Genomic DNA, 17,768 nt, shown 5'->3' with positions numbered 1-17,768 from the left:
CCCTTTCATGTCCGTTGAGAGAGAGCAAGACTCTCCCACCAACGGAGTCAGAATTCCCTCATGTTGACACATAAAATTAATCATCATACCCCTTATCATGGAAAACAAATCATTCCCTTCAGCCTGATTAAGCCCCACTAGTTCACACGCCTGCCCAGAACCAATCATTGGAAAGCAGGGCTGATTCCATGGTTGGGGTCCCGTGAATCAGGACCCACGCCTGGAGAAGGGCTGCAGTCAGCCTTCTCTGCCTCACAGGCTGATGAGAAAGAAGTGGGTGAATGCTTGTTTTGGACAGATGACCCCGACCGTGATCACTACAGTCTCTGACTTCAGAGGAACTCCTCAAGCCCAGGGAACCAGTGCTGAGAAACTAACTGGGCACTTGGGATCTTGAAGCACAGTCATTTCCTTGGGATATCTCTTGAGTTACACACCATTCTTCAATTGAAGAGCTGCCTCAAAAATTTTCCTCCTGGGAGAACCTGAGACCTGGGAGAAAGGGAGCCAAATACATCCCTTTCTTGAGAGGGAGAAGTAGACAGAAATAACAGCGCAAAACACATTTCACTAGAGCGCATTTTTTTTCTTTTTTGCAAATTGGTATCAAAACACGAAATATCTACAAAACACAATATTCCTCCACAGAAATTAAAGGTCATTAGATGCGTATTCAGGCAACATGAACAGAGGCAGCAGTTCAGCACAGGAAAAAATATTTTGCCAGCAAAATGAGCAAGCCTGTAAATAACTGGAAACATATCACCAGCCAACCTAAACTGTTAAACAAATAGTTTGACCAAAACGTTGGTCTGGACACTACTCTTGCATTAAAGTGATTGACTAGGAAATAGAGCCACAAGGAGACATTGAAAATCATCTGAAGTATTGTCTGACCTTTGAACAATGTTACAATAATCTTTTTTACCTGCTGCAAACGCACAAACTGACTTCTAACGTATCATCCCCAAAAGATATTTGATCTTTTTTTTTTACATTGTTACTCCTTCACCGAGATACTTTAAATCCTGTGTAATTTTTCAATTAGCTGTTGAGGTGTCACTATTATACTAAGACATTTTGGGATGACTGTTTCACACGCCTTGATGATGATGCTTTTCTCAACATTAGATACACCAACTCTGTTATAATTTGGTCCCCTCCCCGCCCCAATGCTGGAGGCTGCACACAAAGCATAGCAAAGACAAGCCTTTTGTTTCGGTCACTGAAAGATAAAGCTTTGAGTATAACTTTATTGCTTCTGTCTAAATTGTCCTGCAAGAGTGACTTTTTCAAAAGGGCTGGTACATGAAATAGCCCCAGCGTCATCCGGTATTTACAACTCTTCCATGAAAAACATCTACTGATTTTGCAATGCATGAGAGAGAATGGTAGAAGATTTGAAAACACACAATATTGCATTAGTAGCCAGGAAAGTAGATACAAGATGCCCCAGAACACACAACCAGCAAAGGACAGAGCTGGAGCAGAATGTAGGATGCCAACTCCCAGCCCAGGGCTCCGTCCACTACAACAAGGCTCCCGCGGGCAGGGCGGGGGGGGGGGGTGTCCTCCCTCAGCCAGGCCAGTGAGTCCCTTTCTGGTGTCTTGCTGTGCACACAGTGGGCCCCTGCTCCTGTGCTCTATGGTAAAGCCCACATTTAGCTCTGAGTGCTCTTTTGCCCAAAGGCGTAGTGAAGATTTAAATGTCCAGAAGGATGTATAGATATCTGACATAAAGTTGCCCAAAAGAATCACAGCTATTCCTGGTTCTGAAACCTGAGAGAACTATCTTTAAGTGTGTGATGTAATGAACAGCGGCCCTACACCATCTCCATCGAGAGTACAAGACAAATACTTAGGCTGTGTCTCATGCTGTTTCTTTCTTCCTTTTTATTGTGGTAAGAATGCTGAACATGAGCTCCATCTTCCTAACACACTGTATGTGTACAACACAGTTACCCACAGGCACGATGTTTCCCAGCACACCTCCAGAGCTTACCCTGCATAACTGAAACTTTATACCCATTGTACAACGGCTCCCCAATCCCTCCCCCTCCCTCCCCTGGCAACTTTTGCTTCTATGGTTTGACTATGTTAGATATATCACATAAGTGGAATTATGCAGTATTTGTCCTTCTGTGTCTGGCTTCTTTAGACACAGAACCTGTGGTCCAGGTTCATCCATATTATTGCACATGGCAGGATTTCCTTCTTTTTTAAGACTGAATAATGTATATACTTTGAATGTATATACCACATTTTCTCTATCCACTTAATTGTCGATGGACATTTGTTTCCATGTCTTGGCTATTGTGAATAAAGCTGCAATAAACATAGAAGTACAAATATCTCTTCAGGATCTTGATTTCAATTCTTTTGAATATATACCCAGAAGTGGAATTGCTGGACCATATGTCAATTCTATTTTTAATTTTTTGAGGACCCTCCATACTGTGTTGTTTTTTTTCACAGTAGCTGTACCATTTTACATTCTCACCAACAGTGTACAAGTGTTACAATTTCTCCACATTCTTTCCAACATTTGTTACATTTTGTTTCTTTGACAATAGCCATCCTAACAGATATGAGATGATATTTCATTGGGGTTTTAATTTGCATTTCACTAATTAGTGATTTTGAGCAGCTTTTCATGTTCTTGTTGGCCATTTGTATATCTCCTTCAGAGAAATGTCTGTTCAAGTCCTTTGTCTATTTTTTTAATGGGTTGTTTGGTTTTTCCTGTTGAATTGTAGGAGTCCCCTTGTATATTTTGAATACTAACCCTCATTAGAGATAGGGTTTGCAAATATTTTCTCTGATTCTATAGGTTGCCTTTTCATTTTGTTGATGGTTTCCTTTGCTGTGCAGAAACTTTTTAGTTTGATGTAGTCCCACTTATTGATTTTTGTTGTTGTTGTTGCCTGTGCTTTTGGTGTCATTGCCAAGAAATCATTGCCAAGGCCAGTGTCAAGAAATTTTCTCCTATGTTTCCTTCTAGGAGTTTTACAGTTTCAGGTCCTACATTTAAGGCTTTAATTCATTTTGAATTGACTTCTATGTATGGAGTAAGATAAGGATCGAATTTAATTCTTTTGCACGTGGATATCCAATTTCCCCAACACCACTTGTTGAAGAGAATGTCCTTTCCCCATTGTGTGTTCCTGACTCCAATGCCCAAGGTCCGTCACTATACACATGTACGTTTATTTCTGGGATCTCTACTCTGTGCTGTTGGTCTCTATCGCTGTATTTATGCCAATATCATACTGTTTTAATTACTGTAACTTTGTGATATCTCATCTAGTTTTGATGAAGGAGAGTGACATGGTACCAAAGCAGGACTCAGTAAAAGAGTGGATGAGTTCGCCAAAGAGGGACCAACAAGAAGTTTAGGATGCATATATTCGTGGTTTGTATTTTCTCTTTAAAATAGAAACCAAGCCCGAAAGAGGGACAAAGTGGACTTTGGGTCTATAGAAAACTAGCAAGGTTTTAAAATAGTCACTGAGGAGAATGGAGAGAGAGAGGTTTAAGCTGAGTAAACAGATAGCCAGGCTGCAAAAAGGACTCACATGATCCCAAAACTACACATCTGCCATGAAACTAATCCCTAGGTCTGCGTGAGTTTATTCAGTGGCAACCAGCTACCCAGTACAACAAAACTGCGGTAGGCAGAGTGTTGAATTGAGGTGAATTGAGGCGGGATTAAGTTTCCAGGCCAGCTGAACGGCAAGGACTTCGAGAGTTGTCAACAAAGTGGATGAGGAAAGAAAGCAGGATGCTGAGCTAGACAGATGAGGGAGTAGGGACAAGGGAGAGCTGACAGGTGGGGGGGTCCTTGCGGCAAGAGCCATGTCACATTTATCTTTGAGTCTCAGCATCTAGCATAGTTGTGGTGTTAAGCCATATTTAGGCCAGGAGCAGAAACCTTATCTTAAAAGCCATCTTGCCTTGATCCTGTCTTGCTTCATCTTCTAGGGGCCTGTGATCAGTGGGCCTGGGCGGGCCTGGGCAGTCTGGACAGTGACCTGGGGCCAGTGTGCGGAGCTGGAAGGCTTGGTCATGCCCTGAGACACTTTGTCAACGGAAACCCCCTCAAGCATTGAAGGGGGAACAGCCTCGTTTACTCCCTCCTATAAAACTCCATACCCCTCTCTGCTCAGGAAGGTTATGGTCTTTTCCCTCTGCTTTAGCCTAACCTCCCGCAGCTCAAATGCACCAAATAAATTCGAATAGACCAATCCTGGTCTCTCGCGACTCATTCCTCTGTCCGTGCCTAACAAGTTGCTCAGAACATAGTGAATTTATGTATGAACGAATGAAATGGATGAATGAATTCATGTATAACTGAGTGTACACACACAGAGAAAGAGAGAGATTGAGAGAGAGACAGAGAGACAAAGACAGAGAGAGACTTATACACTAGGAGACTATGGTCATCATTAGACAAAGTTCACTATTATTATGAACCCTTGTTAATCCTGTTACCTCATTTGGGTGGGTCCTTCTTTGCTTCCCTTGCTCTAACTTTTAAGAGCTGAAACTTGGTCTCTCAGGCTCTGCATTCTAGGAAGCGAAGCAAAGGCAGGTAAGTCTCCTGGGAGGCTTCTGGGAAAGAATTTCCTCTGTGATGAAAAGAGACCCGAAGGAGAAACTCTTCTTCCTTCTGGATGCAGTAACATGAGGACATGATGCCTGGAGCTGGGGCAGCCATCTTGCAAAAGGAGGGGACAAACCTGCAAATGAAAGCCAATGTGTTGAACATTCAGAGTGATAAGATGGGAAGTCCCTGAGCTCCGTTGTTCCACTAAATTAAGCAACCTTCAGACTTCTTATTATGTGAACTATATATGTTTTCATTATTTAAGCCACTGTTAGTCTGACTTTCTGTTAGTTGCAGCCCCACCCCACCTGATACGAGACCAACCGAGTGGAATCCCTCCCCTGCAGGCTGTATGTAATTCACACAAGGCTGCTGAGACAAGGGAAATAGCCCTGGATTCATTTAAACTGAACTATTCATGTATTTAGGTCAGGAAGTTCAGAAGCACAATTATTTAGGTTGGTTCATGAGTATATTATTGACAATATTTCCGACTGGCTAATTCAGGAGGGACTGATGGAAACAGATAAAATCGAGGCCTCATTTTAGCCACTAATTAGATCCCCTCTTCCTCTCAAATGACAAAATGAACTCACCTAAAATTATTTGTGATTTATATTTGTCGGTCTTCCTCTGCACCAGGAACTATGCTGAGTACTTTATACATATCATCCCTTTCAATGCTCAGAACAATCCTAGGAAGTAGGGAATGCTGTTATTCTTATTTTATAACTGAGGAAAGTCAAGCTGAAAGTAACCATCAGAATTCAAACTTGCTGTAAATTTTTTCTCTATTATAATCTTCACCTCTTGGTGTAAATGTTGATGAGTAGTGAAATACACAACTATCAGGAAGAAAAATAAGACAGAAAAGTAAGACTCCAATAATCCAATTAGAGTAAACCTTGTCAGTGCTTAGGCAGATAAAGCCAACTTACTCAGAACTTAAGATAATATGGAAAAGTCAACTTTTACATAGGTTTCTTCCAATTCCATTATACAATTTCTCTCCAGCAGGCTCTAAGTGGGTTTCTATCTCACCTCTCCCATGACTAGATACTGGGAAACATTCCTCAAGAAAGGATATCTACCTATTAATGAAACATTCTCCAGCCATTTCCAGAGTTAGAGAATTAATCTTCTTCCAATTCATGTTCACAAGCTGTCGATCAGATCTCATAAATGGTAATGCAATCCGTATCATTAAAATATAAAACTTTTTAAAATGCATCTGTAGAAAGAAACCACAAAGACAACAAAGAGACATGTTTGTGTACTTTAGAATAACATAGTAACTCTGTGCTATTTAGTCAACTCTCCAACTAAACCTGGATTTCTATTATTCATAACCATGACATTTGATCAAAGGAAAATACTAGAGGGACTACATGTAGCTTATGTCTCCATGCCCTTTTCCCTGGTAGTTAAGCCAAACACAAATGTCATTATCTGGTTTCTAGTCACAGTAATGAGCCAGACTGTTCTGAGATCTCAGACATCACAGCAAGGATTTTTCAGAGGGGATGTAGGTAAATCTGAAAGAAAAAACAAAACAGAAAATAGTAGTAATGGCAATGGTTTTTAGGGATAGTTTGTCAAGTGGAGGATAAAAGAAAAGGTGTGAGTAGGGATTTTTCAATGCACTAAAAGAATTCTGTAATCTCTCCTCTTTGTCACTCAAATTCACTAAGGTTCCAGGATAGCCTTAGGATAAAATAGTGTCACAGTGGGTTTTCCGCTCTCCATACAGAATATTCTGTAGCAGGCTTTATCACTTTTTCTGTTTAGAAAAGCAACAACAATTGTTATGTGGGGTTTACCACTTGGATTCGTTCTCTTTACGGGGCATGAAGAAACCTATCTAAAATATTCTTTACATGGAACTTTCATTGGATGATGAAGCGGAACGCTGTAGGACTGCACATACCACACAGGAATAGGCTCGAAAAGCTACCAGGGAGGAATATAAGCACCCAGATAAAGTCAATATATTTAAGCATATCTGTACATCTACGTGAAAAATAATAAAGACCACTGAGAGGCAAGTGCAGTCGTGCCATGCATTTTACATACATCTTTTAATCCCAGCAGCAACTCCATGAAATTGATGATGTTAACCCCATTTTATAGGAAAAGAGAATAAGAAGCCACCAAGAGTGACATTTAAAAATTCAAATAACTCAGTCATGGTCTATCTTATATACATATTCGTTTGTGCTCCACTCCAACTGAGAATTTTGAAATTAAAAACTTTATCACATGAAATCATTGAGCACAACAATAACATTGGCTATGCACATGATTGAACATGAGCTTTTTCTGGACCACTAGTTCTCAAACTGTTTGGTCTCAGGATCCCTTTACTTTCTTAAAAATTATTGAGTATTCCCCAAAGTTCTTGTATATGTAGTTTCTATCCATAGATATTTACCATAGTAGAAATGAAAACTTAGGATTTTTAAAAAAATCTATCTATTAATAATTTTAAAATAAATAATAAACCCATTACATGTTTACATAAATAACACATTTTTGTGAAAATAATTGTTTTCCAAAAGAAATGGTAAGAGAAACTGTTCTGTTTACACATTTACAAATTGCTTAATATCTGACATAGAGAAACATCTGGATTCTCATAGGTATTTTTATATTCAAGCTGTTGTGTTATATAATTTTGGTGATAAAGGTGAAGAACTCTAGCTCCATAATAATACATAGTTGGAAACAAGAGGAATATTTTACTATGCTTTTCAGATAATGTATATTCTTTGATAGTAAACCAAAAACTCAACAAGTGGTAGTTTCTAAAAGGTTGATTGTAATGTGGAATCCGAAACCACAGCAATGAACTTTTCATGAGTTGCATTACAATCCATTCCTCTGTCTTGGATTTTGAATGGATTGTTTATCCAGGTATAATATTGTAACATATTGCATTGATCAGTTAGAAAACAGTAGTTCACTGAATTGGGAAATTCTTCATTGTTCACACATTTCATCGTACAATATCAAAAAATCATTATATCACATTCATTAATATCACCAGCACTTGCATCAAAAAAGTCTTCAATGGGCCGGCCCAGTGGCTCAGGCGGTTAGAGCTCCATGCTCCTAACTCCGAAGGCTGCCAGTTCGATTCCCACATGGGCCAGTGGGCTCTCAACCACAAGGTTGCCAGTTCAATTCCTCGAGTCCCGAAGGGATGGTGGGCAGCGCCCCCTGCAACTAAGATTGAACACGGCACCTTGAGCTGAGCTGCCGCTGAGCTCCCAGATGGCTCAGTTGGTTGGAGCTCATCCTCTCAACCACAAGGTTGCCGGTTCGACTCCTGCAAGGGATGGTGGGCTGTTGGAGCTGAGCTGCGCCCTCCACAACTAAGACTGAAAGGACAACTTAAAGCTGAACGGCACCGTCCACAACTAAGATTGAAAGGACAACAACTTGACTCGGAAAAAAGGCCTGGAAGTACACACTGTTCCCCAATCCAGTCCTGTTCCCCTTCCCCAATAAAATCTTTAAACAAAACAAAAAAAGTCTTCAAATTTTTGGAAACCGACAAGTTCACACTAGTGGATGCAAGTTTTTCAAAATTCTGATTTTCCCTTGACATTTCTAATTTTATTTTGGTGACAGATACTGCCAGTAGCCAGTTATTTTCCTTGAAGTAACAGATTCATTTGGTTAATCTTCTACAAAATAACTGCCAAATATCCAATTCTAAATGACCACAGATTGTCTGTCAGTAATTCTTTTAAGTAAAAGTGGTGTCCCATGAAAAACAATCAGCTAATTCAGTTTTCGACTCAGTCACACAAGTGCATTTCCTCAAGACAATCATCATTGCAAAATGCAGCAGAAATGCCATATGCACACTTCTCGTATCATCATCATTCAAGTATGAAAATGATTGAATTTTGGCAAAATTTATATTTACTGCTTAACCCAGGACATTCTTAATTGAAACTGGCTTTTTACATTTTTAACTAAGAATGTATGGTGGTGAAAATTTCAGTGACTACTATTATGGTTTGGTGATACTGCTTTAGTTCATGCCAAGGCACAGTACTTTCCTCTTCCATTGCTTTTGCTCTCCCAGTGGCAATGTCAATACAGTGAAAAGAGCAAACGATATCTTCATATTATTCTGAAAAAGAGTTTTTACCTTGCAAACTCCCAAAAGAGTCTCAGTGTCTGAAGATCACACTTTTGAGAGCCACGGCCCTACAAAAAAGATAGACTAAACCTTAACCGCGAAGAGAGAGGGAAGGGGAGAAAGAGAAAAAAGAGAGAGAACGAGAGATTTGATTTTTGGTTAATTCATTTCTAGAATTCACAATCATTTTCTTACCTAAACATATTCATGATAGAACTAAAACAAATACATCCCAATACATTTTCAATAACTTTGAACTGTCATTAATGGTCACGACAGCAGTCACACATTGACTGACAGCAATTGCCAAGATTTCTTTCTGAATCTGAGAATCAAATTCCTATGGTTTTAAGGAAAAGCTGTTTTAACTGAAATAATGGTCTTCATACTAGATGATTCACCTGTTAACAATGTTAGTTTTTATTAAAGATTCAAAAAGTGTTTTGCCCTGCAATACAGCTAATTCATGAGGATTTGTGATATGGCATTGGGAGTTGCTAATGACTTCAGTTTATCAGTGAAATGGCCCAAAAAAATGGAGCAGCAAAGAGTTGATATATAACAATTGTACTCAATCCTTCGCCTTCTTAAACCTGCTCAGGAACTTTAGATTTCTTTTGGGATACAGTCCAAATGCTTTAATCAGGCCTGCAAAGCTGTGTGTGACCTACCTCCCTACCTCACCAGCCTTGCTCCTTGCTCCCTCCAACTGGACATCCATCTTCTCAAGGCCTCACTGTAAGTAAAAGGTGAAGTTGTCAGACTGAATAAAAAATTCTAGATGGATAAATGATAGAGAGGTAACTAGATAGGTCTATAGATTTTATATATATATATATATATATATAAATATCACTATATATATAAAATATTACTATATATCACATGACATGTTATAGAGAAAGAGAACCTAAATCTTATCAATATTTTCCTTTTCTTGAAAAGCTAACATATTTACATTATTTGAAAAGCAAACCAATATTATAAGTCTTACTCCCACCCTGTTCCCATCCACCCTGTTCTGCCCTCATCTGCTACAGGTAACCATTTATATTAATTACTTACTTATACTTTCAGTGTTTCATTCGCCCAATACAAAAAAGTACCCCCCCCAATCTTATTTTCCCCTCTTTTTATTACAGGAAAATGTAAGCATATTATATGAACTCTTTTGAATACTGCTTTTTTTTTTCATCTAATGATATATCCTAGAGATCTCACTTTATCACTTCATTGAGATCTCCCTCATTTTTTACTACTATTTGCATGTTACACTATAATGTATTCCATTAGTCTCTATTGTTTCCAATCTCTGCAGCCACAAACTATGTTGTAATGAATAACTGAACACATATATGACTGTTTTTTAAACCTAGCTTTTCACCTCCTGATCAGGAGGAAAGTATAAGCATGCTTTTATTCTAACCCCATGGGTAGCTCTTGATCCCTTTAGCTTCCAATCTTTCACCCTAGAACTCAAAGAAGCTTAATTTGAAATGGAATGCCAGAAAATTTAATTTATCCAAAATTACACAACTGTGCAAACAAGGGAAACCAACTCTGGTAGACTGAAGAGAAAAGAGAAGAAAGGCATTGGGCTCAGAGATCAAGCAAAGAAGAAATGACCTGGTCAGGGCAACACTAGTCACAGGCCACCACTGGCAGGACTGCCACTTGCTACTGACCAGTTTTGTTTGGGCCTCCTCCATAGGACACTGGATGCGCCCATGATGGATGTACCCCATCACTGACTCATGAAAGAATGCCTCTTCTAGAAGCATCACTCTAGATTTTAAAGTCCAGGAAAGAGGTGGGAGATGAGCTCTATGGCATGAGTAAGAAGGGGATTCCGATGTTGGCAGCCAAGATCCCAATAAATGTGTGCTCAAAAGAAATTAGTAGTACAGCCATAATTGACCGCCCGGTCTTGGAGACATACGTTGTTCCTCCCTCTGAGACTTTACTAAGTTATTCCATCTCAGTGAAGACAATACATCCACAAACTTGCCCCTGGCTAGAGCTCAGGTCCTCTGGTCCCTCAGACAGTTCTAATGACTTCATTAGTGAAAGCCCATAGAATTTTCCATTACAGCTGTCGAGGGATGGAGAGTGGTCATTCTTTCCCTCTTCTCTTATGGTTAGCTATTTCCAATTAATTTTACCCCAACCAAATAATTTTGGTTTATTTTAATGCCAAATAAACCAGCTCTCAACTTGTCTCTCATAGAGTTGTGGCAACTCAGGGCTAAAAGGAACTCTGTCAATGGGTTAGGCCAGTGTTCCCCCCACCCCCCATTTTTTCTTATTATGGTAAAATACACATAACATGCAATTTACCATCGTAACCATCTCTAAGCATGCAGTTAAGTGGTATTAAGTATATTCATAGTATCAAGCAACCATCACCTCCATCTGTCTCCATAAATCTTTTCATCCTGACATTCTATATGATTAAACAATAACTACCCATTCGCCCCCTCCCCACAGTCCCTGGCAACAAACATTCTGCTCTCTGTCTCTCTGATTTCAAATAGTCCAAGTACATAATCTAAATGGAATCACACAGTATTTGTCTTTTTGTGAATGGCTTATTTCATTTAGCATAATATCCTCCAGGTTCATTGATGCTGTTGTCAGAATTCCCTTCCATTTCAAGACTGAATAATATTATATACATTATAGATAGATAGATAGATAGATAGATAGATAGATAGATAGATAGATAGATAATCCCATTTTGCTCATCCATTCATCTGTCGATGGACACTTGGGTTGTGTCCACATTTTACCTATTGTGAATAATGTGGGTGCACAAATATCTGAGACCCTGCTTTCAATTTTTTGGGGCATATCCCCCAAAGTGGAATTACTGGATCATATGGCAATTCTATTTTCAATATTTTAAGGAACAGCTGTGCAGTGTTTCTTCATTCAGATATACCTAGAAGGCCTGGGCCCCTCTTTTCTGACCTGCAGCAGTGCTGAGAACAGGACAATCTATGGAAATCTCCTCATGCCTGGGGACTCCTAGACTGACCTGCAGCCATCTCAACCTGGAGAACCACAAAGGGCAAGTTCTGTGTATTATGCCCCTTCTCCATTGCATATACACACATTCCCAGTGGGTGCTTCCTCACCTTCCAGGAAATCCCACCTTTCCCACATGAGAAATGAGACTCATGCTTCTGTCCTTATTTGTATGGGGTAAAGTCTAACATCTGCATAAGCCATGTTGTAATGGGCTTTCCCTCTGCACAGATATCTAATGACTCCAAAGCGGAGAAGAGTATATTCCACCACTCTGAGTGAAAGGAAATGGTAATTTCTGATTCCAGTTCAGTTTAGGCAATGGCTGTGGTCATTTCCCTCAAAAATCATCTAAGTGCAAACAAATGTCATCCCAGCAAGTGTTCATTTTCTACCCAGACAGCGCGGCCCGGTTTCACACAAGAGACATACACCCCTCTCAGCTAAATCCCTGGTATTATGAGGTCAAGGAGACCTCCAGTCCGTCTTAGCCTTTTTTATTTTCAAAGGCCTTGCAATAGCCATTCTGGACCCATGACACCAGCTCCAAATAATCCTCTAGCCCCCAATTCTCTCTCTTGAAGGAACTCAGATTATTCCATGAGACCAAAAGACACTGCAAATAGTAACATCTCACACCCCTGCCAAATGTCCTATGCGTTAGTTTAGGGCTGCCTAAATGAGTTACCACAACCACATAATTTACTCTTTCACACTCTGGAGGCCAGAAGTCCAAAATCAAGGTGTTGGTAGAACTGGTTCCTTCTGGAGGCTCTGAGGGAGAATCCATTCCATGCTCTTTTCCTAGATTCTGGTGGCTCCTGGCCACTCTTGGTGTTCCTTGGCTTGGAGCTGCGTAACTCCAGTCTCTGCCTCTGGCTTCACATCACCTTCTGCATCTCTTGTGTCTTTGTGTCTGTGTCTCTGACTCCCTTTGCTCTTCTCTTCTAAGGGCATCTGACATTGGTTTTAGAACCCACCCTAAATCCAGGATGATCTCACCCATTTCAAATAAGGTCATACTCACAAGTTCTAGGTGAACATATCTTCTGGGGGCCATCACTCTACTCACTACATCCTAGGGAAAGAGAAAAGGGAAGAGCCCAACTGATCTTGAGAAGAGACAGGAGGGGTGAATAAATAGTACCTTTGCCTCTGCTAAGCCAGCTGTCCTTTCCTCCAGACAACTTACGCTCCAGGCTTGGTGATCAAAAATAATATATAACTTGATATAACTTGACCTGAATAGGAACCTACACCCAAAGAGCTAGTAAAACAAGAATTACCTTTGAATTGTTTTTGTTTTGTGATTTTTTTTTAACTATTGGTATTTTATACTTAGAAGAGACTCTAAGACAGCTTTTTTTCTCACACCCACTGAAATTATTATTACCCTTACACCCCTTTTCCTGGAAACCCTACCCACCCCAAATAGGGAAATAGATAATGAGCTTTAATTACAGTTGATCAGAAAGTTGGACAAAGGCCCTTGGGGCTGATTACAAGGCAGGGCCACCCATGATTGAGGGAGCTTTCCTAATAGACAAGAAGTAAAAATGAATCTTTCAAAGAAGACATAGAACATATTTACATGACAGCGGAGAATAGGATCCTGGTAAGAATTCAGGACTGTATGGACCTAGATTAAATGGAAACATATATAAGAATGGATGCTGCCCATGCAATTTCCCATGCAGAAGACTGATTCACTGGGTCAACTGAGATGTAAGGACCCCAAGCTATAAAGGCATGGCCATGGCATTCATAAGATCATGCAGAATAAAGCTCATGTGATACATATCAAGTTAGACAGGCATCATCTAGGGCACTCGAATGTCCATAGATTTGTCATTCTGGTATTTGCTATCGAGAGACATTCCAGATTAGTCGGGACCAAACATGAATGCCAAACAGTACCCTTGAGCTGTAGGAAGCCACGAGCTGGGATCCCAAGGCTTCCCTTCAGCATGTATCCCAAGAAGTGGACATGGGTTATGGAATCCCATTGCCAACTTGGCTTGTCAAAAACAGAACAGCATTGCTAGAAGGGCTTTCTAGCCTGAAGCTTCTTTATCATGCTTTTTCATGTGTCAGAATGTTTGCATACCATGGTTGCCACCCCAGGGGACAGCAGTCACAGGAACTACTCATCTCTCTCAAAGGTCACACTGCTGGAGGAAACATACGGGCAGTAGTCCAACAGCCTGCTGGGGAATTCATGTTTTCAGATGGGCTGGAGATCACAAAGCACAAACCCATCACCAAATGTTTCATCTCTCACACCCCTCTAAGTCACTCTCACCCAGTTGTGGCCTCCTTGATGTTGAAATTTCCCAGAAACCCCACGCCCAGACTCTACACCCAGCGGCTTGGCTTCAAGGGAATTTGCCCGACTCTCTCAGCAGAGAGGCTGAACCCCTCAGGCACAGTAAGAGCAAAGGCCCTGAGGCATGGCCAAGGAACAGGACGGCAGCCAGTGGAGTTCAAATCAGTGAGTAAAGGAGGGGAGTAGCAGGAGAGAAGGTCAGAGAGGTGGGTAGTGCCAAATAACGTGCATCCTGTAGACCATGGCTGTGAGTCTAGTTTTTATTCCCAGTGTATCAAGTAGTCATGGAAATGTTTTAAGAAGGGGAGTGACATGCTGTTATATTCAAAGCAATCCACTGCCTTTAAACCTTCACGCTTTCTTTCACTTGTCTGAATCAGTGATGAGTCATGGGATGAAAACAAACCCTGAGTATACTGGAAAAATCATAGCAGCATCTTTGTTATTTAGTCCCTTCCTTGCTCACCGTCCGATTTGTTTTAGAGCCTGGAACCTGAAGACGTTTACTGCCTACTCAGGTGTTGCTGGGTGCAACCAGAAAGTTGGCAGGACAGAAGTGAGTCGCTGTGGGTATCCCCACAGGGGTCATGCCTGTGGCAATCCTGATTGGTCCTTCAAGGAGTGGAAACAATTCCAGGGAGATGCAGCCACACCTGGCCGTTAGGTGTACACTGGAGCATCGAGCCACTCATCCCTAGACGGTGACAGAGCAGAACATCGTCCCTCTCCGTCTGTCTTCTACTTCTCACTTTGATTTGTTTTTATCTCTAAAAAGAAATTGGTAAAAACTCAGTGAGCTGTTCATGTATGATGCATGTACTTTTCTGCAAGATCTACTTCAATAAACAGTAAAAATGAAAGGATACATGTAATCTCATAATGAAAATAAAGCCTCCAAAATTAATATGCTTTTTATTTATGAGCTTTTAAAAGGATTCTCCCCAGCATGTCCCTTCCCTCGTCCACTGCTGTAATTTGGCTAAACTGTTCATGCAGTGTCTTATGGATCTTCAGCGGTTTCTCTGATAATTCCTCATCAAATTACTGAGGAGTACAGGACGACATCCCCACAGGATGCCTTGAGACCTTTGGGCCCTCAGCTTTACAGGGTGTCCAGAAGCCATGATGAAAGCTCTTCTCCCTTTCCTGACTGCCTCGTCTCAGGCCCTGGCTCCAAGTGGCCCTTTCCTCTTGAAGGCAGCAGTGCTTTCTAGAGACGGTTCTATTCCCGAGTTCTAACCAGGAAATTGGCCTGCCTCTGAGATTCCACAAGCTCGATTTGTTCAGTCATGATCGGTTGATACTTCAGATTGCTCATTATATGAATTCACTATTGTCTGAGACAGTCCAGGTGCTGAAGTGCAATGGGGAACAGGGATAATATCCTTTTTGTGTCAGTGAAACAGCCTGTAAATGCCTAACTAATTTGCGCCATCTGATGTTCACATTCTTCATTCAAGCAAACGGGAAGGCTATCTGTGCCAGTTTCGTTCTAATCTGGGATACAGTCAACAGTGGCACAGGTCAATTTCTGACCCCTATATTCTCAAAAGCTCAAGAAAATAGTGATGTATTTGGGGGGATATCGGCTCCACAGGTCACTTCCTAATGCTTGATCTGGGTGTGCTGTATCCTTATATATTGCAATCACTCTGGCCTCAAAGAAAGCCCCTGTTATAGCAACAGGCATGTCTCAATCTGCTGCTGAGGGCCTCTAAGGTCTGTTGTATGAGCTTTTGAAAAAAAGAATGCACATTATTTGACCTCTTTCTCAGGCACTGAGACTTTGGTAAAAGATAGTTAGGCTCCCTTTGTATGGACACTCTTCTCTTCCCTTTTGACTACTTTTAGCTAATTTTAACTCCTTAAACTGTCAGTAGTTGCTTCTACATTTCCAGTTGCTTATACTGCTATTCCTTGACTTAGCAACTCTACAGAAATTATCTGTAAAGGATTTAGTTTAATTTTGCGTGACCTATGCCTCCCTTCTCCCATCCTGCTAATATAGCTATATCTCCATTTTAAATTAAATTGATAATCAGGGATTGTGTTAATATGACTATGTTACTATTCTCTGCAGCCTAGTAATATACAGTGATATCAGTTACTGTATATCAGTTACTGATTTACATGCACTGAAAGAGGAGCATCATCTCCAACGCATTCTCCCAAATAATGCGTAACTTCAATCTAATCATGAGAAAACCCAAGCTGAGGGACATTCTAAAAAATAACTGGCCAGTACTGTTCAAAAGCATTGGTCATGAAAGATAAGGAAACACTGAGGAATTGGCACAGATTGGAAGAGTCTAAGAAGATATCACAACAAATGTAAGTCCTGCGATGGATGCTAGAAGGAAAAAGGGACATTAATGGGGTTTTAGGCTGAGGATCAAACGATGTGAAGCAGGAGAACGCAAACAGAGAAACTCGCTTTCTGGCCTGAAGAACCAGAGGACAAACATCAGGACAAGTAGAGCCACTGGGAAGCGAGGGGCGTCCCAGGAAGGAGCATGCCAGGGGGAAGGAATCCACAGTTTGTGTGTAATTCAGCCCAAGTTTGGAGCTAATGCCTGACCCTCACATGCATGGAATAAACTCCAGGGAATGGTGAAAGAATTGAACTGAGATTTGAGCAACTGCACAAGAAAAGGAGTTTGCCGTTTGAAGCCCTCCAAGTTCGTTTTTGCTAGAACAAAATAATGCTCTTTGAAAGAATATTACATAACCCAGAGTTCCCATAACAAAATATTCAAAGTATCCAGAAAAAAAATCCAAATTTACTCAGCATATGAAGGACAGGGGAAATGTGACAAATTCTCAAGAAAAACACCATTAAAAAAGACATTTTTATATGACCAGATGATGCAATTTACAAACAAGAATTTTATGACAACTATTATAATTATGCTGTTATAACATCTCAAATATTAAGATAAACCTATAGTGAATACAAAAATAGAAAATCTCAACAGAAGAGGAGAAACTACAAAAATGAACCATATCTAAAAGAAAAATATTTATTATATTAATAGAAATGAGAGGAAAGAGCCAGTGAACTTGAAGATAGATCAATAAGGTTATCCAGTTTAAGAACACTGAAAAACAAGATATTTAAAAAAAAAATGAACACCACACCCACTAGAATAACTACAATTTTAAAAAGTAACAAGTTAGCAAGGATGTGAAGAAATTGGAACCCTCATACATTGTTGGTAGGACTGTGAAATAGTACAGCTGCTGTGGAAAACAGTTTGACAGCTCCTTTAAAAGTTAAACATAGCATTACCGCATGACCCAGCAATTCCACTCTGACCTACATACCAAAATAATTGAAAACAGGTATTTAAGCAATAACCTGTAATGAATGTTCATAATAGCACTATTCACGCTGTAAGGTGGGAACAACTTAGATGTCCATCAATTGATGAATGGATAAACAAAATGCAGTGTATCATACAATGGAACATATTCAGCCACAAAAAGGAGTGAAGTACTGATACATGCTATAACGTGAATGAACCTCAAAAACATAATGCTAAGTGAAAGAAATCAGACACAAAAGATCACGTATTGTATGATTCAATTTATATAAAACATCCAGAATAGGTAAATCCACAAAGACAGAAAGCTGATCAGTGTTACCAGGGATTGGG

This window comes from Rhinolophus sinicus, linkage group LG03 (genome assembly GCF_036562045.2).
Source record: "Rhinolophus sinicus isolate RSC01 linkage group LG03, ASM3656204v1, whole genome shotgun sequence".
NCBI classification, from domain to species: domain Eukaryota; kingdom Metazoa; phylum Chordata; class Mammalia; order Chiroptera; family Rhinolophidae; genus Rhinolophus; species Rhinolophus sinicus.
Note: the sequence above shows the minus strand (reverse complement) of the source record.